The sequence below is a fragment of the Lissotriton vulgaris genome, chromosome 1_1 (genome assembly GCF_964263255.1).
Source record: "Lissotriton vulgaris chromosome 1_1, aLisVul1.2, whole genome shotgun sequence".
NCBI classification, from domain to species: domain Eukaryota; kingdom Metazoa; phylum Chordata; class Amphibia; order Caudata; family Salamandridae; genus Lissotriton; species Lissotriton vulgaris.
The window spans coordinates 1,701,879,079-1,701,900,536 of NC_141685.1; positions in this window are offsets into that span (position 1 = coordinate 1,701,879,079).

Here is a 21,458-nt window from a genome sequence, read left to right on the forward strand (position 1 = left end):
GGTGACACTTTGCTAGCGTACTTTGTTGTTGTTGTATTTGTTTGACGACTGCAGCCGCCAAAGACCGAGGGTTTTGTTCTTGCTGGGACTTGGTAAATCCCGTAACCCTTGAAGTTTGTGAAACTCGGCTAGTGTGCAAGATGCCTGGTCGCAGTACTTTGTTCAGTTGCTTTAGACCTTGTGGTGCGGATTCCCTGCTGGAGGACTCGTGTCCGATACCTCCGGTTGGAACTCCTACATATGACTTATATAGCAAACATGGGCTAGGCCCGATTGCTTTTAACGATTATTGGATCAAATATACAAAGAAAGACGGCGATCTTCGTTGGCCACCTCACGGTAGCTTCGAAGCGTCGATCTTAGATAATTTGGAAATAAGGTTGTTCGAACGTAAATCAAGGCCGGCCATGTTTGATGCCTTTCGGTTCTGGCGCAAAGAAGCCCGACAGAAAGAGATCAGACAAAATAAACGTAGTCAGCGAGATACTGTTGCTACTATAGTGAAGAAAGCTGAGCAGTTTCAGCGTGATAAGGAGGATAAGGATAAGGAAGTGTTTGAGAGATTACAGCGTATGTCCATAGACAAATGCTATCCTGTTTTGTCTACGGAGTCGGATAAGAAGGAAGAGGCAGTTGAGGATTCTTTAATGTCCTATCTTATGAAGTCGCCACCTCCGTACGTACAGGGTACCGCAGCTCCTGTGGTCCCTGCCGTACCTGTTCCACCAGTTCCTCAACCTGCACTTGCTCTTCCGACTGTTCCTGCTCCTTTGCCTCTTTCTATTCCTACTGCTCCTCCGCTTCCACATACTCCTGTTCCCGCTACTGCTCACGCTACTGCTCCTATGTTGTTAACCCCTGTTGCTGCTAACGTCTCTACTCCTTCTCTTGTTAGTCCTGTGTCTTACTCTTCTCCCTCTACTCGTAATCGTGATTCTCCCCTTGCGACAAACTTCTTTCAGTCGCTCGGACCTGTTTTTGGGTCTGCAGGTTCTGATGGTCCACAGAGACGTAGCCAGCTTCCTGGTAATAGAGAACGTGTTGCGCTATACAATATGGCGATGGGTTGGATGATAAACCCTGTTAGAAATCCACCTCGTGTTGTCCTCGAAACGTTTGATCAATTCAACATACCTACTCAGAGATATGTGTTTGATGAAATGTGCAAGTTCTTACATGATCAGATAGCGGCTGTTGCGCCTGACGAGGTGCTGACCGCCCTGTCTGAACTTCGGCTTCAGTTCGCAACTGGACTGATAGTCGATACTAATGTCCGACGTGCTATTGAACGGTTGCTATCTCTTCGTCCTGCTCCTATTCCTCATGCATTGTTCGTTGAGGACATTGAACAACGAGATGGGTCTGGCCAATATCCTATGCGAGAAGTTCCGCCAGTTTGGGTACCCGCTGATAATACTAATGCTAATGCTCCAATACCAGCACATTTCCAGAGAGTGTGGATACACCTCCCTTGGAAACGATCGGAAGTGCTTCAGGTGAAACAAACTTTGCCTGATCCTCGCAAAAATCCTGCGGGGTATTACAAAGAATTATCGCAGCTCGTAGACGCTACGATAATGAATCTGGCCGATATCGACATGTTGTTTGGCAATGTCGTACCGCAACCGGTATGGGCCAAGATTCGTCACCAAGATCATGCGAATGAATTAGGTGGTGATTGGGCTGCCATTACAGCGGCAGACGCTGGACAAGTGGCTGCTACTAAACCCGATCAGTTGATTGAACTTCTTCCCCAGCGAATCATTACGTTAATGAAAACGCTTATGCCAGCTATGAGGGTAAATTGGGACAAGTTGTCAGCCTGTAAGCAGAAGAAAGATGAGAGTGTTTCAGACTTCTTTACGAGGTTCGAGGAAACATTCGTCGATCATAGTGGGCAGGATATGGGTACTGAGGGTGGACAAAGGCTGTTTGTGGATAAATTTGTATCGAACTTATTGCCCGACTTGTGCAATAAATTGAAGAATTCAGAAAGTGCGTGGGCCGTTTCTACCTCAGCTCAGATTCTGGCTACGGCACAATATTACGAAAATAGAGAAAAAGAGGAAAATGACCGTGCCGATAAAAAGACGAAAGAGCTGAAAACTAAAGTGTTGTTACAACAAGCATATCCGCCGCGTTCTAATCAGAATGCGCCTCAGCAGAATAGATCGCAGTCGCAATCAAATAGATCGCAGCCGCGTAATGATTCATCTTTTCAGAGATCTTCGTTGGGGTACAATCAATGTGCTTATTGTAGACAGGAGGGACACATTAAATTTGATTGTCCTGCTTTAAATGACCGTAGTGGTGGTAATTCGTCTAGAGGAGGTCGTGGTGGTTCACAGAACGCATCACGTGGTAGAGGTCGTGGTGCTCAGAACGACCGTTCTGATAACTCGTCAAATTCTAATAATTGTTTCGACCAACGTGGATCATCGCAAGGACGATCTGCGCAGTACAATGTAGACGATTATTACGTCGATCAGGGAACTGACGATAGTAATTACTAGGACAGCCAAAGACAAGGAGAGGGAGTGGTATCAGTTCCGGTTGATCAGAGAGGGCCTTACGTCGCAGTTGCTACATCGGGCGTCGTTGAGCCTTTTCTGTTGGACACTGGTGCAGCGAAAAGTTCTATCATGCATTCGAAACTCCCTGGCGCACCTTTGTCTGGCTTAACAAATGTATCTGTTGGATTCTCTGGCGCCCCCGTTAGCAATCCAGTTTCGCGCCCTTTGCCCCTTAAAATTGGGCCTCGTGAGCTCGAAGCTCCGTTGATTTTAACCACTGGTTGTGGTGAAAATCTTTTGGGTCTGGATTTGCTTAAACGCTTGCATGCGACTTTGTATTGTTCTCCTGCGGGTATAAAGCTTACGTTCGGAGAGAAAGTAGTCTCTCCCATGTATTTGTCCCTCGATAAGCTTCCACCGGAATTGGATTCTCTTCCTGCATCTTTGTGGGCGACGGGTCCAAACGACGTGGGCCTACTTGATATCTCCCCTTATGTTGTTCAGTTGAAATCGAATGTGCGATTGCCACGTATTCCCCAATATCGTATCTCCCTGGATGGTGAACGAGCTTTGTTAGCGATCATCTATGATTTGATCGAGAAAGATGTCATTGAAGAAACTCGGGGAAACGTGTGCAATAGTCCTGTACTGCCCATTCTTAAACGTACTGATCCTACCAAACCGCCTGTTTATCGTTTTGTTATTGATTTACGGGAGGTGAATAAAATTGTGGTTCCTCAATTCCCTGTTGTGCCTGACATTACGGCGCTACTGACTCTGATTCCAGCTACGGCTTCATGGTTTTCGGTGATTGATTTGAAAAATGCGTTTTTCAGCATCCCGATTGCCGAAGAGAGCAGGGACCTTTTCGGTTTCTCTCTTGGTGGACGTAGCTTCCGGTTCAAACGCGCTCCTCAGGGCTACTGTGAAAGTCCATCGATTTACAGTCAAGCTTTGAAGGGTCAACTAGATGCGTTTAGGTTGCCGGTTGGTGCGGCTTTAATCCAATACGTCGACGACTTATTGGTGGCTGCTGATACTCAGGACATTTGCAAAATTGCTACAGTGTCGTTGCTGCAACATCTCTGTGAGTTAAATCACAAGGTGTCACCTTCTAAACTCCAATATTGTTGTCAAGAAGTAACCTATCTAGGTCACTTATTGTCAAAGGAGGGAAGGAGATTGACCCCAGAGAGAATTGCAGCGATTGCGCGCATGGCTGTGCCACAAACCCAAAGAGATGTGCGTGCCTTTCTAGGTATCACATCGTACTGCAGGCAGTGGATTCCTAATTTTTCATTGCTAGCGAAACCATTGGTGGCTCTTACGTGCAAGGATGTTTCGACTCCTTTACCATGGACGGAAGAATGTCAGAAACGTTTTTCTGAATTACGTGATTCATTGTGTTCGGCCCCTGTGTTAGGTACCCCTGATTACAGCAAGCCGTTCACGTTATATGTTCACGAGAGGGAAGGTTGTGCTTTAAGCGTCTTAACGCAACCTTTTGGTGGTAAGCAACGTCCATGTGCATATTTTTCCTCGACCTTAGACCCAGTAGCTAGAGCATTGCCGAGTTGTTTGAGAGCAACTGCGGCAGCTGCGGTCTCCATCCGACAATCAGCAGGATTGGTCATGGATAATATGCTTACGGTGATGGTTCCGCATGCAGTCGATACTCTTTTGAACCGTACGAAAACTCAGCACTTGACGAGTGCGAGGTTATCTGGGTACGAATTGACGCTCTTGGCAAGCCACATTCAGATAAAACGTTGTAATGTCCTAAATCCGGCAACTTTGTTACCAATTAGTGCAGAGTCAGATGCAGTAACAGAACATGACTGTTACTTGCGGACAGAGGAGGAAACAAAAGGTCGTGTGGACCTTAAAAACACCCCATTGGAAGACCCGGATGGCATCCTGTATGTGGATGGGTCATGTTTTAAATTGCCGAATGGTGATGTGACTACTGCTTATGCTGTGGTGACATTGAATACTGTTGTTGAGACTGCGAGATTGAATCAGAATTCTGCCCAAGCTGCAGAGCTGATCGCTCTTACTAGAGCATGTGTATTAGCAAAAGGTAAACGTGTGAATGTGTACACCGATAGTCAGTATGCTTTCGGTGTAGCGCATAGTTTCGGACGATTGTGGCGAGAACGTGGTTTCTTGACGTCACATGGCACGAAAATACAGCATGGCCAGCTTGTGAACGATCTTTTGGATGCATTGACTTTGCCTGCTCAAGTTGCAATTGTTAAATGTAGTGCGCATCGTAAGGTGACGGATGATGTTGGTCGTGGTAATGCGTTTGCAGATGAGATTGCTAAGGAGACTGCCCGGAACCTTAGCACTCGAATGTATGTGACGAATTCGGTTAGGTGGCCTACAGAATCAAGTATGTGTGAGAATACTATAGAGAGTGTGAAAGCAATTCAGAATGAGGCCACCGACACTGAAAAGATGAAGTGGAAAGAAAGTACGGGAAGGTTGGATGTGAATGGTTGCTGGATTGATTTGTCAGATCAGAAAAGATGGATGTTGCCTGATGCGTATGTACTGGCCGTTGTGCAAATGGCACATGGGTTAGCACATATTAGCGCGAAAGGTATTTGCAAGTTGTTGGCTGATGTGTGGAAGAATGATGGAATTACTAAGTGTGCTGAACGTTTGGTGAAGAATTGTATGGTGTGTATAATGTACAATCCTGGCAAAGGAACCCCAACTCCCCCTGGCAGTTTTGCTCCTCCTTCGTATCCCTTTGAGGTGATCCAATTGGACTTCATCCATATGGAGCGATGCAATAACCTGAAATACGTTTTGGTTGTGGTTTGCGCATTCTCCCGATGGATCGAGGCCTATCCCCTCAAAGATAATACTGCCTTGTCTACTGCGAAAATCCTACTGAAGGAATACTTTCCTCGGTATGGAATGCCTAGAGTCGTGTGGTCAGATAACGGAAGTGAGTTTGTTGGAAGTGTGATGAGGAGTGTGTGTAAGGGCCTTGGAATTAATCAGAAATTCCATAGCGCCAATCATCCCCAGTCAGCTGGATTGGTTGAAGGGTACAATGGCACCCTTAAACTAAAATTAGCGAAGATCCAGGCTACGACTGGACTTTCGTGGCCTGACGCTTTGCCTCTAGCATTACTGTCAACTAGGGCGACTGTACACTCCCGAATAGGGCTTAGTCCCTATGAAATAGTGTTCGGCCGTCCTGCGAATGTGTGGGGGGTTCCTAGGCCAGGTATATTCGTTGATCTTGAGTACCCGATGTTGATTGACTACTTACATGACTTGACTGCTAAACTGAGGTTAATTCATCAACAGGTTTACGACGCCTTGCCGACGCAGACGGAGGGTCCAGGCCACCAGCTCCAGCCTGGTGATTGGGTTGTCACCCGAAATTTTTCGCGCAAGAAGAATCTGGACCCCCGCTTTGTTGGACCTCACCAGGTGCTTTTGGCCACGAGGACTGCCGTTCGTCTTGAGGGACGGAAGAACTGGGTACATGCTACCCATTGTAAGCGAGTCCCTATTCCTTTGCCGGCAGACCCGTGGGTGAGGAAAGGCATTGCGTCAACAGAAGCAGCGACATTGCCGGCGTTTGTACCTTTCAGTGACGCACAACTTGTTGGTGAACACTCAGCGCAGCAGAAAGCCATTGTTGGAACATTGTCAGCAAGAGACTCAAGACCAAATCAGCAAACTGATCAACAGGACGCTGTCTCTTCGACAGATCCTTTGTTCGACGAGCAGACACGTCCCGGGAAACATCGATATTCTTTGCGTTCTCATACTAAGGACAAATAAATTTTTTTCTTGCTTTGCTGAAACTGATAACTGCAATATCTTCGTTTCCCATGATCAACTTTGAACATTCGTATCATTGAAAATTGTTTTGTATATATATATATATCAAGCTTCTTCCTTGTATCTTTTTTCCTTCCACAGCTAAATTATTGTGCTAAATAAATACATATTGTGTATTGAGGGCCGTAGGGCCGCGCGCGTACTTCCTTCTGGACAGTAGGTCTTGACGCTAGGTTAAAGGCCGTCGGTTCCTAGGAACTCCTGGGAATTGACTATTGCTGCACAGAACGAAGTGCGTCAAGAAACGTTGCGGACGGTCGTAGGGAAATGGCATTTTTGAAGCTGAATGATTTGGAAGGAGCTCAGGCATATAGAGTCAAGCTGCAGAAACTTAGTCGTACGAAATGTTTTGTATCCCAATTGTTTGTATTGTTTTTAACTGCTTCCGCATTTTTGGCGGGTGGGGTGTATTACACTATGTCTTACTTCTTACTTCCTACCCCTACTCCTACTCCTTACCCTAACATTACTTCTACTGCTTCTCCTCATTCCTTTCATATGTTACCAGAACACGAACAGGCTAGACGTGTAGAATTCCGCAACAATTCCTTTATCCAGCTCCTCCATCAGCATCAGTTAGTGGTTAACACTACTAATTGTTGGGTGTGTGGGTTGATGCCACATACTACGGGTAAGGGAATTCCATATCTGGTGTTACCGTATAGTTCCCAAGGGTCAGCTCGAGCATACCAAACAATGCTTCGAAGCGCACTAGGTTTCCACCCCTCTCCAGAACGTTCCCCCAAACCGGGTCCTACCTCATGGCAGTGGGTGGTATCGATGATAATACAGGATTTGGAAGATGAGATCTATGATGCTTATCTCATCCCTAAGGCAGAGGTACAAGCCTATAGGGCACCGAATAGAGGGGAATATAGTACGTTCACTAATGAAAAGCAGCTTAAAAGCTCGTCTCCAATATGGGTCGTACCCCACACTGGTAATCTTTGTCTTGTGGGTCGTGGCTCGCAAGCCTCACTTGGAGTAAGTGCTTGCACTGAAAGTTACGTTCTGTCAATGTCCCCGATCCCTGTGTTTCTGGCTGCCAAGGGTACGTACTTCATCTGTCATGATCGTGCATACACATGGTTGCCCGCAGACTTCATGGGCTCATGTTTTGTTGCAAATCTGTTGCCTCCGACGTTCACTGTAGATGCCGATTACCACAAGACTAGAGTTGTACGAGGCGTAATTAGTGAAGAGGATACTGCCGGTCAAGAGGCAGGAGACTTTTTCAAGGGTTTCCTCCCGTTTTGGGGACCTATGGTTAATAGTAGGAACCTGAGACATTTGACTCGAGTGGTAGAATCGACAGCTAACATTACTGCCAGTGCCCTTGGTAATATCACCACAGAACTTCAGGCGGAGAGACTTATGACATTACAAAACCGTATGGTTTTAGATGTTGTCTTAGCAGATCGCGGTGGGGTATGTAAAGTGATCCATTCGAGCTGTTGCATTTTCATTCCAGATAATGCTCCTACTGTCTATCAAGCCATCTCGAAGTTGCACAAGATCTCCGAATCCATACACGTGGATGTAGGGGATTGGACGCTACTTGGTTGGTTTTGGGGCCTGGTATCGACTTGGGGTTGGAAGATTCTGATGATCATCGGGGTTGTGGTAGTGTTCCTGTTCACGTGTTGCCTTTGTGTGCAGTGTGGTCCTGCCTTATGTGGCCTCTGTGCTACAACGTGTATGAGACAACCATCTGTTACCAAGGGGACTCGGTTGGACAGAGCTATGCTACAACGACATCTTGATGGTCTGATGAATATCGAGTATGATTCCGACTAGTGCTTGCCTACATGAGGGCAAAAGGAGCGTCTGAGGTTCCGTGACAATTGTAAGTGGTGTTTTCGACTCACACGAATATGGTCGAGTCTAGTATCTATGAACCGCAAATGACGAGTTTAGCAAGTGTGCGCAGTTTCGCTGTGCTAACTTAAACCGTTCGTTTGTTATGTGGGTTTGTCATCTGTACCCACGGGTTCCATCTTAGATACGGCATCCATTTTGTCTCTTGCCCTCAAGTAGCCAGCGAACGGACGCTGTCCGCTTCGCGACCCTGGGACTCCCAAGATATTTGCGGAAGACACATGTTCTTTGAAAGTGTCTTTATGACGAGGGGGATGCTACTGTAAGGCAGATGGCGCCGCTCGAGGCTCATCTTGCCGCACGGGCTTATTGTCTCAGTTGTGCATCTCATTAGGCACGTCCCTTTGATGCCTGTATCTCGTGCTTCTCGACACTCCCCTTTTACACCCTTTCCGATCTTCCCACTGTCCCCGTCTTCCTCTGCACCTGTCTTCGTTCCTGTTTCGATCTACTTTACTGCTGATTGGAATTTGCTAATGGTGGGAAGATGGGTTTTTACAGTTGGGAACCGCCAAATGTTTCCGCACTTATGTTCCGGATCTTGTGTGTTTCAAAGTGATCTAAGCGACCCCTCTGAGAGCGACTTGTGGGAACCAGGTTGTAAACTATTGTGTATCATGTTATCCTATGGGTAGAAACTGTATAAAAGGAGCGATCCACAAATACAATTTGAAGCAGTCTCCCCGAACTACACTCGATGTACTTCTTGTGACTTCTGTGTTCCCTGCAGTAAATAAACCTTGACTCTTTGACGCCGAAGGAAGTGTCCCGTGTCTCTGTGATTTGTACGCCGGAGCAGGTTACCCACGAAGGTTTCAGGTGTTGTGCCCTGGCACCGCTGGGTCCAAAGAACCCAGTCCTTCATGTCTCTGGCCTGTCTGAGGTAAGGGTGACACCTTTTCACAGCCATTCCACACTCACGTGGTAGAATATACGAGTAGGAATTATGGTGTCTGTATAGAAGAGTCACTTGAAGAGGAGGGAAGAGCTGTACAGCATAAAACACCGTGCGCCATCTGAAGAAGATGCCGTATGGTAGACACCATCAGCTAAGACGCAAGGCCTAGCTGACAACACAGGGCTCAGGAGCAGCTAGAAGAGGGATTCAGACTAAATCCAGCAGAAAACCAATGGGGCATAATTATCGAACGGGGGGCGGGCGATGAACCCATAAAATTGTGAAACAGAGAGGAGCTGCAAAATCCTCTCCATAAAGAGCTAGACAGGAGGCAAAAACAGAAATTTTCCAACAGGAAGTTTAAGCGCCATCTTCAATTTGATTTAATAACATAAACTGTATGTAATCATTCCATGAAAGCATGGGCTCAAGAAGATAATTTAAACTCTCGAATAAATTCAACTGTTTCAGACAGAGCCCTGCGTGGTGTGTTTACAAATGCCCCCAGTGATTCCTGCCATCGCTTGCCCAGAGAGATGGACCGAAAGGACTGTCATGCTGCGGCAGAAGGACCAGAGAAGGCAACTGCCTCGCCCTAGGAGGAGAGGCAGAGCAGAGATGACGCACACATCGCGGCAGCAAATCAACAACCTTCCCCTCTGCCGAGCGTGGAAGTCCAAGTATCTCCTTCCAGGGGAGCCCGTAAGTCAGAGCGGGGTTTGAGTCACCCCAGGGCGGCGGTCACAGCACAGGCACAATAGTCGCATCCTTTTTTCCACCACCTCAGGGTCCTGCACGTGGTTTTAATGTTCTTTTTACATACATTTTTCAGGGTGAGTGTGAAGATGGTAATATGCACAAAAGAATAGCATATATTCTGACCACTTAAGTAAATCTTAACATGTGCAATGAACACTGTGTCATAAACAGATTGAGTTAAGTTTCCATCAACTAAATGCCTAGGTCCTTGAATAAATTAACTAGTATTTAATGTACCTTCCACACAATACAATATGCACAAGATTCCTGATACATATGCAGAATGTGATAATTAAGAGCCCTTTCACAAAACCTTTCATCAGCATGAGAACGCACTAAATAAATGGGATTTCTCGATAGTATGTATAGAAATCTATACTTTGAAGATGCATATCCCTTATCACTTTTTGCCTAACAAAGTGCAAATTTTTCTGCAGACCTAAACCTGTAAGTAAGGACTTAATGTGTGAGTGGGAAGGGGGAGCGCCTCATAATTGAGGAATAACTCCACAAGAATAGGAGGGGAAACGCAAAATTCAAATAGAAGCAGAGGGAGGGCCATGAAAATAACAAAACAAATAAAAAAATGTGTGCGCCAGGCAGAAATTATAAAAGTAGTGCACTCATCAACTCAAATAGTTCAACTGGTCAACCAGGCTAAAATGTACTCAAGCTCATCTTTGAAGTGAGTCACACACCACATAAAACCACTCTCAAGTACTACAATGGAACCAAACAGAAACCATTGTAGATAGAAATACCGCCAGCAAAACGAATGAAAAAAAATTGAGGAAAAAAACACTGCACACACTAACACGCAGCAGATTGATAAAATGTGCACCCAACATATACCCAACTGTGATAAGTGTAAAAATAAATACAAATCATATAACTGTTACATGTCTCTTGTAACACATGGAGAAACACACTAAAATACACAAAACACAAACATGACACATGGCACAAACTACCCATCGAACATACCAGGTTTAGCCCCCAAAAGTACATAAGTATCCTTATCTGAACAACCAATGCTATTGCTCTATATATGTTCTGGGTAAATGTAAAACAACTACATTCTCATTGGTGCTAGTGTGCCATCTGAGAGAACTAAACACCTACATTGCTACCTGCCCACACCAAATGTGAGTACTTTATGACCTAGAAATTCACTTCTCCTTATTCTTTTGGGTGTTTTTACCAGTAAGAGATGTGTGATAGGAATTGGATCAGCTTCAGTACTCAAGGCCTGTCGTCCCCTGCCTTTTTTACCTTTCACCAGTTTCATGTCTTAGATTCGCTGAATACATGTACATAAGGTGGCGAACATGCAAAGTAAGCCTTTCCTCATCGGTCTTTTTTCGAGTACTAGAATGCCAAATAAAAATGAGTGTAATGGAGATCTCACAGATTAGTGGGGAACTCGAATGTGGCAAAGATCAGCTTGATGTGGCAAAGAGTATAGTGCTGAGTAGGCACCCATACTTAGGCAGTAAGTGGAAATACCAAAATTCTACTCAGCAACATTTCATATTTCTTCAGGTCATTGTGACAATTCTGGCATGTTACTCCAGCCAGTGGGTGGCATAATCCAATTCTTTATTTCTGTAAGGTCTACTCGAAGATAAATGACATTAAAAGCACGTTTTTGCTGTTTCTTTTCTTTCCAACTCAACAGCCTGTGTTCGCACCATATGCCAGCTGGTGATGTAAGAAATACAATGAAAACAGGCATGAGGAAGCTCAAGAATACATCTTTGACATCAGGAATGTGATTTTCCTCTTTTAGAAAATTTCTCAAATCCTGAATCATAATTTGAACAGCTGCTATATTTGAAACATTTTCTACAGTAGTGATGATAAAAGCACAGCACGTCTAAATGAGGAATGAATTCGGTATTCTAGGCAAAGACAAGTGGAGATTGCCTGCTATCCCATCTGAAGGTAAATTTACCAACAACACCCTTTCATCTTCCAAATGGCAAGCAAATATGCAAAATCGAATAACTGTTGAAGCCATTAGGGACAAATTTAGTTTGGGAGAGAGGGAAGCAACACAGACCACTTGTGTGAAAAAGGGTGCTTTATTGAAACAGGTGCACATCACAGACTTTACGTGGGCAATCTGCCTTACAAAACTAAAGCCTAGCTATACATCAAATAAACTATCCAATCTCCTGCCCCCACACCTACTGTCCCCCACAAACCTCACCATGCAATTATCTCATTTACGTTATAGTGCATTTCAACATTTTTCAACTTTAACTTTCCCTTACAGCCTATGACTGCATGTATCAACTTCTTAGCAACCAAACCTTCTATACTTAACCTTGAACTTCCTGCCTACCCTACCTTTCCAAATGGTTCACCAACTGGCAATGCCAACCAAACTTCTGTAAACTCATGCCAAACTTTCCAGGCCTCCGCAACCCCAAAAAAGGTAGATTTTCTGCCCCCTCAACCACCTGCTCCTAACCCCTGTCTACTTCATCTCCTGATGCTCAACATCCTGAGCATCCCTTCCCTCAATTTCATCAAATGCAACTCCATCTCGACATGGTACAAGAAGACACCATCAACCTCAAAAACTCCATGCTCTCAAGACATTTCCCTGATGAGTTATCGATGTGCCCTGTCTATAACTGATGGTGTGCTGGACCCCCTACAAATCCTCCTCAGCAGGAAATCGGCTCTGAGAGATAAAGCGCCCAAGTCCAATGGGTCTTCATCTGCAGAAAATCATGCTTCATGTCCCTCAACAGCCCCACGTCTTATTCCTCCACTAAATTATTTTCACCCAAGTGATGCTCCAAAACATCCAGGTGCCTACTGGCTTCTAAAATAAACTTGGTTCAATTCCTTTCAACACATGACCCTATTTCCCTTCCCTGTAATGGGGAACCTGCACCAGTAAAACCCTGGGTAGTCCATAGTCTCTCTGCCCTGTGTGTTTCTTTGCCCACTTGACGAATGGGTGGCCCACTCCCAAAATGTCACTTCTTCTGCCACCGGGCCTGCGACTGAACCTGCTACCGACAAAAATAGCAGGGAAAGTTCACATCACATTACTTATCGCGATACCCTCATTCCGGCTGGCTCAAACGTATACACTGTAGCAAACAGAAGATCAGCGCCGCAAACATGTGAAATCTACGAGCGTCATACCCTGTTTCCCACTTCTGATGCAACACTAATGCGGAAAGAATAAGTGACATACTCCACTGAAGGAACTCCTGCCACCAGAGCGCCATGCACCGAAAAGGTAAAACTGGAATGCAGCGACCCTCTTCCATGCCGGTTGCCTGAAAACCTTGCGCTAAGCAAGCTTCAGCATGCTGTCCAAAGATCACCCCATGTCACCAGGCAAGTTCCCCTGCAAGTGTAAAGGATGCATTTACATGCTTCTGCCCTGCAAGTGCTGATATGACTTAGAGCTACTCAACCAGACCTCTAACCGGTCCTCGCTTCATGTAACCTCCCCCCCAGCCCTTTCCCCTGTCCTCTCCCTCCCCTCTGGCATAGGTATCTTACATCACTCTGCTTCCACGTCCAGCCCACGGATTCTCCCCCACTGTGATCGAGACAGGGCAACCACAATGTGATTGTCCACACCCAGGACGTGCTCCGCTCCAAAAGATGTTGTGCCTCAAGCAACCCAACATAAAACCTGCTATAACTTCAATACCTGTGTGTCTCTGGATGACTACCTATTCACCACCTGTGTCACCGACATATTGTCAACTTTCACACACACTTTTCTATGAGCCACTCTACTTCTCACAGCTTGGTGACCACCACCAATGGGAACAGCTCTAAGAAAACTATGTTCCTATCCCCAGCCTTCCATTGTGCTGACAGTTCCTCTGCACACCACCACCCTTACTAGTATAGACTCCCCCGCTGCTTCTGAGAATATTCCAGCCTTCAAATCGATGTGTTCTTGCTGGGCTAAAGGAAAAACATTGAGGGAGCCCAGAAAAAAAACACCACATCAGAAATACTTCGTTGATCCCTGCAAATAGCCTCACTGGCTGATAGTGCAGTGAGAAACCTAAAAGCTCCAAATTCAAATTCCTACAAACTGTCTATCCCACCATGCAGGCAAAATGTAAGTGTCCCAGCAACACCTGAAAATCCTAAGCCTTCACCTTGTCCCTTGCCAGCATGCCATCCCACAATGTATGTATTGTCTCTTTGTTGTCCTGGGGCCATCTCCCCTTCTTCTCTGTGATTCCATTTCACTTCCCCAAAAGGATAAGAACTCACTCAGGCCCACTGTTTTCTCTGGTCCCACTGGTACCCAAGGACATCCATGAGCTCCTGGTAGCTACTCAGCCTCTTCTGCAAGTCTGCCAAGCTAGGTTGCCCTGCAAAAAGAAATCATTTAAATTGTGTGTATCCAGCTGATGGCCTCCATGCCTTACAAACAACCCTTGTAGCGATATTTTGCTCACTTGGGGGGAAGATGGCTGCCGGATAGGACGTCCGGACGGAGGCTCCTGACTCGCATGCAGAAAACTCAGCGTGAAAGGCGCTTTTAGTACAAAATTCCGACAAAGCCATGATATTAAATAATAGCTACCTAACAAAACGAGTGAGATGATATCCTACCTCACGAGCGACATCGGAAAAGTCTGGCCGCTTCAAGATCGGGAAAAGAGAGACCCGCGAGACGCTGATGGACTGCACCTCAGAACATGGGCGGCCGCCGCTCTAGCAAAGAAGAGCCTCCTGAGCATTGCCGGGAGACTCGGTTTCCACTTCCTGGGGCGAGAGCGGCAGAGTTCGCTGGGGACAGGCAACACAAGCAGAGTGCTCGCAGCGAAGCCCGCTGCCTCCGGCAATCCATGCAATTGACTACAGCTACTCGCACAAGTGTCAAATCACACACGGTGAGAACCTCAAAGCAGCGGCAGTGGAAGCAGCAGAAGTAAGCGCTCCAGCAAACAAATAAATATTTATTTGGCGATACCCTAAGGGAGTGGACGACTTTGGTGTGTCTGTACAAATAAAATCCTCGGAAGTGAAGGAAATAAGCAAGCGAGAGGCCCAACAACATAACAGCAAGTATCAGCCCATGAGCAGGGCATTGGGTGGGGGGGAGGAAAGGGGGTTTACAGGGGATTTGGCACCTACACTGACTCTGATACACACACGGCCATTGAGGGTATTGAAGCCCCCAGAGAAGACCCCAGAGAAGTGATTGAGAGCAGGGGGGAGAAGGTCGCTGATACATCAGCTACACCCATAAGCACATATACTCAGGGGGAGCCGAAGGAGGAAATAGATCCCCAAATAGAACAAAATAAACCTGCAAAGTCTTGCTAGAGTCTTAGGAGCAAACAATACTTCAAGCAGGATTACACCCCCCCGCAATTAAGGGCATAACCCCGAAGAAGTCCGGTAAGAAGCCCAAGAAGGTACGTCCTATACCTAAATCCCGAGCAGAAAAGGTAAATCCTGAGGAGAAGGGGGTCCCTAAGACAAAAATTACTCCATCTTTGAAAACTTTCTTCAAAGTCCAACATCTCTCAAAGCAAGGCACCTATCCATCCAGTAAGGTACAGAGAGAACAACCTGTCCAACAGGGACCAAGTGACACCCTTCTCACTGGACCAGGAGTGCAAGATCCAAGCCTAAAAACACAGGACTTCGTGAATTTCGAAAGTATAGATACACAAACATGGAGGAGGCAAACCGAATAGACCAAGCAGGGATAGGAGAAGCGCATCCATTGAGCGGTGAAAAGGAAACAACAGAAGAGGAAGATGAAGCTGAAATAACCAGAAATGGCTCAGAGTCTCAGGCTAGCCATATGGAGAAATTCATTGAGAGAATGTTAAACGAAATGAGAGACAAATTTGCGATCTCAGAGGCCAATCAAGGTAAAATTCAAGATGCATGCGAGGCGCTGGACTGCAAGTTAAAAGAGATTGGCGACAGAGTGACAGCAGTGGAAGAAGAGGTGGGAGGACTTAGTAAGAAAGTAGATGTCCATCAAAGGGAGATTAGAGCCTTAAGACAAGAAGGAAAAAACATGAGCGAGAAACTCGAATCTTTGGAAAATCAGGCCAGAAAAAACAATGTAAGGATTCTGAATGTTCCGGAAAATCAAGAAGGAACCGATATCAAAAAATTTGTAATCACACTTCTTGAAGAACACTTCCCATGGGCAAGTAAAGAAATGCTAGAAGAAGACATACAAAGGGTTCACCGAGACCCATTCGGAAAAGCCAAAGAAAGGAAAACACCTAGGAAAATCCTCATCAATTTTAAAACATATACGTTGAAGGAGAGAATTCTTGGTGAAGCTTTAAAAAAGGGAGTTTTCCCGGAATGACAACTGGTCCTTCAGGATAAGGTCAGATATGTCCAAAGCCTCACAGGACCGGCAGTGGGAACTGGGACAATTCATGACAGAACTAAAGTCCCTTGGGGCCGTGGTACAAATGAAGTTCCCTCCATCACTCAGAATCATGTGGAGGAATAAAATGCAAAATATACGAGATCCTGAGGAGGTCAAAAAATATCTCGAGATGGCCAGAGACAACATCAGGTCTGAAAATCCCATGAACCATTAGAAACTTTCAAGAAATATATCACGGGAAAAGCAGAAAGAGTAAAATATAGGCCCAAACAGAAAATAGAAGAGTCAAGGAGCCTGAAAGGGGCAAGAGAACAGCCCTGAAAAAAGAAGAAGAAGAAGGATTCCCCAGGGAGGGTAAACAAGATGCACATAAAACAAAATCAAAATATACAAAACAGAACACGGGTGGGGAGCAAACTAGGGAAAAAATCCTCAAACTTTCAGAAAAATTGGGAAATCAAGGTTTCAGCTAGTAAAATCATAATGACTACCAGTACACAATATACAATTCAGGTAATAGATGGGGTCAATTAGCAGAAAGTTTAATATACTCTCATGGAACGTAAACGGGCTCAGGGTGAAAAACAGAAGAAATAGAATTTTAGAGTATTTAAAGGCATCAGATTGTGAGGTTATCATATTACAGGAAACACACCTCTTGAAAGAAGAATGGAGCCGGATAATGAAAAATCTAGGGTGGGTAGACCTGTATGTATGCACGAATCAGGAATGCAACATAAAAGGGATAGCTATTATTTTCAAGAAAACCCTCAAAATCAAGCTTGAATCTTCTGAAGTAGATAGTAAAGGTAGATGGGCAATTGCTAGGGTAAGAACTGGAAATAATTTCTATACAATAGCAGGGTATTATGGCCCAAACACAGACGACTCAGGGCCATTACAAAAGTTATATGCCCATTTGTTGTCAGCTACCTCTCCAATAATATTAGAAGGTGACTTCAATATAATTATGGACCCTAAAGTAGATAGATCACCCCCGGGAAGACATAAAAATCTCCCAAAAATGAGAGAGTGGCTTGGAATTTACAAGAGAGACCTAAACTTATTGGATATTTGGAAAATAAAAGGGGATAAAAGACAACCTTTTACCCTATACAATAAGAAACTCGGACATAGGTCAAGAATTGACTATTTTTTAATTGATAGAAGCCTTACAGAAGATGTAATAAAACTAGAACATCTTCCTGCTCACCTATCAGATCATTCTGCAGTCCAGCTTACGGTGCAAAGGACGGAAATTAAAACACAAAATAGAATGACAATCGAACGGGCTATATTGCTCGACCAACATTGCATGCAGGAGCTCAGGTCAGAAACAGAACTCTTTTTTGAAAATAATAGGGTAGGCACAACAAGACAGACTACATGGGATACTTACAAGGCAGTCATTAGAGGGAAATTATTAAGCCAAGGAGCATTTAGACTAAAAACAATAACACATAAGATAAGGGATTTGGAAAATTCTATAAAACTGCTGGATGCACAAATACTGGTTGAACATAGAACAGACAAAAGAGAGGAGATGGAGAAGGAAAGACAAAGACAAAAAGAATGCCTTGCTGACATTCTAGAAGATAGAGTAAGGATGAAGTGGGAAGCGAGCAAATTAGCAAACCACGAGTATGGGGAAGGTTGTGGGAAACCTTTGGCCTGGAAACTAAAGTCAGATCTAGCCAGGAATAAGGTAGTAAGTATACAACAAGACAGCCAGCCATCTCCATCATCCGAAGAAACGGTAATCAGGCAGGAATTTACAAAATTCTTTGCTGAGTTATACTCGGAAGATGTAAACCCATCGGAAGAACAAATAGAAGGCTATCTGAACACTCTACCCACCCTAGCCCTAACAGAGGAAGAGAAAAAAGTCCTAAATGAAGAATTCTCTAGAGAGGAAGTAGAAGAAACAATAAAGGGATTGAAAAAAGGGAAGGCTGCGGGCCCGGATGCTCTTCCAAACGAACTATATATGGCGCTTAGAGAAACGCTATCGCCACAAATCACAGACTTACTCAATCTGGTATATAAACAACACGAAAAGATCCCAGACTCTTGGAATGATGCCATCATAACTATAATCCTAAAACCCGGAAAAAAGCCATCACTATGTGAATCATACCGACCAATTTCATTGCTTAACTGTAATTATAAGATCTGCACAAAAATCATGGCAAAAAGTCTGGGGAAAGTGATGACCCAGTTGGTTCATACTGACCAGAAAGGGTTTATCAAAGGAAGACAACTTCAAGACCTGACTCATGAGCTATTTGGGGCAATAGACGTTGCTACTTCCGAAAAAACTCCTCTTACAATACTCACCTTTGATGCCGCAAAGGCTTTCGACCGGGTGAACTGTTTTTTTTTTAAATGAGGTAATGAGAAGAAATAATCTGGGGGAATCCTTTTTGCATATAGTAAAAGAGATCTATAGAACCCCAAGATCAAAAATTTTGGTGAATGGGGGTTTAACCGATAACATACGAATTGAAAGAGGCACTAGGCAAGGTTGCCCACTTTCGCCTTTACTTTTTAACTTGTACATTGAGCCTTTGGCAAAATTGTTAAGGGGAAATGAAAAAATACTTCCATTCAAACATCAGGAGTGGTCCAAAAAAGTGGCCCTGTATGCCGACGATTTAATGTTCTTCACCAATGACTATCAGTCCTCCATACCTGAAATCAAAACCACCCTTGAGAACTTTGGGAAAGTCTCAGGTTATCTGGTTAATCACTCCAAAACTGAGATTATGACATGGAATACAAATCTTTCCAATCCAAGTATCAAGAAGGAAATTAAATATTTAGGAATCACACTAGTTCACGACCTGGAGAAAATACCGCAGATAAACTTAAAAAGAGTGGCAGGCGAAACAAGAAAACTTTTAAAGATTTGGACTAGCCTCCCTTTAAGCTTCATAGGCAGATCAAACATCATAAAAATGGCTATTTTACCCAAATATCCCTACCTGTTCAACACAATTCCCTTAGAATTTAAAAAGAACTCACTGAAAAAATTACAGGGAGAAATTGCGAGCTTTATCTGGGCCTCTAAGGGAACTAGAATATCATGGAAAAAAATCAGGAGAAGAAAAGAACACGGAGGGATAGCTAGCCCTGACCTGTGGGAATATTATAGAGCCTTTTTCTTTAAAAACATGAGACCACTGTTGAGAGTTCACCATTATTACCCTGAATATCTTCAAGCAATGATCATGAAAGCTGACCATTTCTTATATAAATTTGGCCACCCAAAATTCTTTAAAAAAATAAAATTGAAGGTCCTGAAGGATGCGGCCAGATTATGGGTCCAGATCAGAGGGACTCTAAATATTTCATACTACAGCCCCCTGGCTCCTATATGAGACTCCCCAGGCACCCCAGACTGCTTAAAAGATAGCTTGGCAAACCCTTTGAAAACAGCTAACATCGAGTACTGGGGCCAAATACTAAATGGATCATCATTGATCTCATGGGAGGATCTCCACACCATCACTAACTTTACCATCTCCAAATTTAAATATTATCAGCTTTTTAGTTGGGCAAAAACCCTCACATATCAGGAAAAGGATACTGAAGAGCTGCAGAAAGAAATGCAGAAATTTCTACCCATAAAGAAAAAGATAGCCAGATGGTATTGGGCCCTAATAACATCAGGAGATGAAGATGCTCAGATTGCAGAACTAACCTGGGGGAAGAACCTACAAATTCCAGACCTTGAGGCAGTGTGGCTAAAGTCAATCGAGAAATGCTGGGTTACACTAAAATCAGCAGCTTTAAAAAGAAATCATATCTTCACGATCCATAGGGCCTATTGGACCCCTAAAAAACTGTCCAAATTTAAAGGCGCCCAAATCAAGAAATGTTTGAAATGCGGTGAGGAGAAGGCAGATGACATTCACATCTTTAAAGAGTGCCCATCTCTTGACGAGTTCTGGTCTGAAGTGGGTAAGACCTTAAGTTCGATCCTAAAACAGCAACTAACTGTAAGTACCACTCTTGTACTTTTTGGGATTGACAGCAATATAATAATAATAATAATAATACTGGATTTTATACAGCGCGAACAGCTACCTCGCGAGGAGGTGTCCCGGCGCTAGTAGATCACTGATAACCTTAGGCATACAAAATATGGGAGCTATCGTGGCTGGGAGAAGAGCCAGGTCTTTAGTAATTTCCTAAAGCAGGGTTCGGAGGGGGCCTGTTGAATAACTTGTGGCAAGGAGTTCCACAAAGCGGCGACGTTGGCTGAAAAGGTCCGACCGCCTAGCCGGGCCTTCTTTGCCCGCGGGATGACCAGTAGGACACGGTCATTGGATCGTAGTGCACGGCTTTGAAAGTATCTAGGAAGGCGGTTTTTCAGGTATTGTGGGCAGGAGCCATACAGAGATCTGAACGCAAGTGTCAGAGCTTTGAATTTTATCCTGTTGGCTACTGGTAGCCAATGCAGGGTTCGAAGATGCGGAGAGACTGACTGCTTGAAAGGGATTCGCAGTAACAGTCTCGCAGCCGCATTTTGAACTACCTGAAGCCTATGAGTCAGGTATTTTGGTAGGCCCAGGTATAAACCATTGGCATAATCCAGCCGTGAGGTGACAGTCGCGTGAACAACCGTTTTTCTACAACTCTCCGGTAGGAGCCTTAGGATTTTTCGGAGGTTTCTCAGCTTGCTGAGACAGCATCCGGCCACTTGTTGGACATGGGATGAAAAGGACATGTTATCATCCCATCTCACTCCAAGATTTTTTGCCGAGTGACTTGGTGAGGGGGGCGGGCCCATCTCCGTGGGCCACCAGAGCTCATGGGCGGGGAGGGGACCCTTGCTGAAGAAGATGACTTCGGTTTTATTGGCATTCAACTTTAATTTATTAGTGTTCATCCAGTGTGCTATATCCTGGAGACAACCTTTGAAATTTGAGAAAGAATCATGTGTCATCTCCGAGTACGGAAATACCAACTGGGTGTCATCGGCATAGGAAATTGCCTTGACACCCCAGTTGGCAATTAACGTAAAAAGAGGAGCCAGGTAGATGTTGAACAGAAGGGGGCTGAGGGCCGATCCCTGCGGGACTCCACAGCCAAGAATTTTGGGCGTGGAAGAGAACGTCCCAAGTGTTACCTTCTGCGTTCTAAGCGATAGGTAGGAGTTTATCCACCC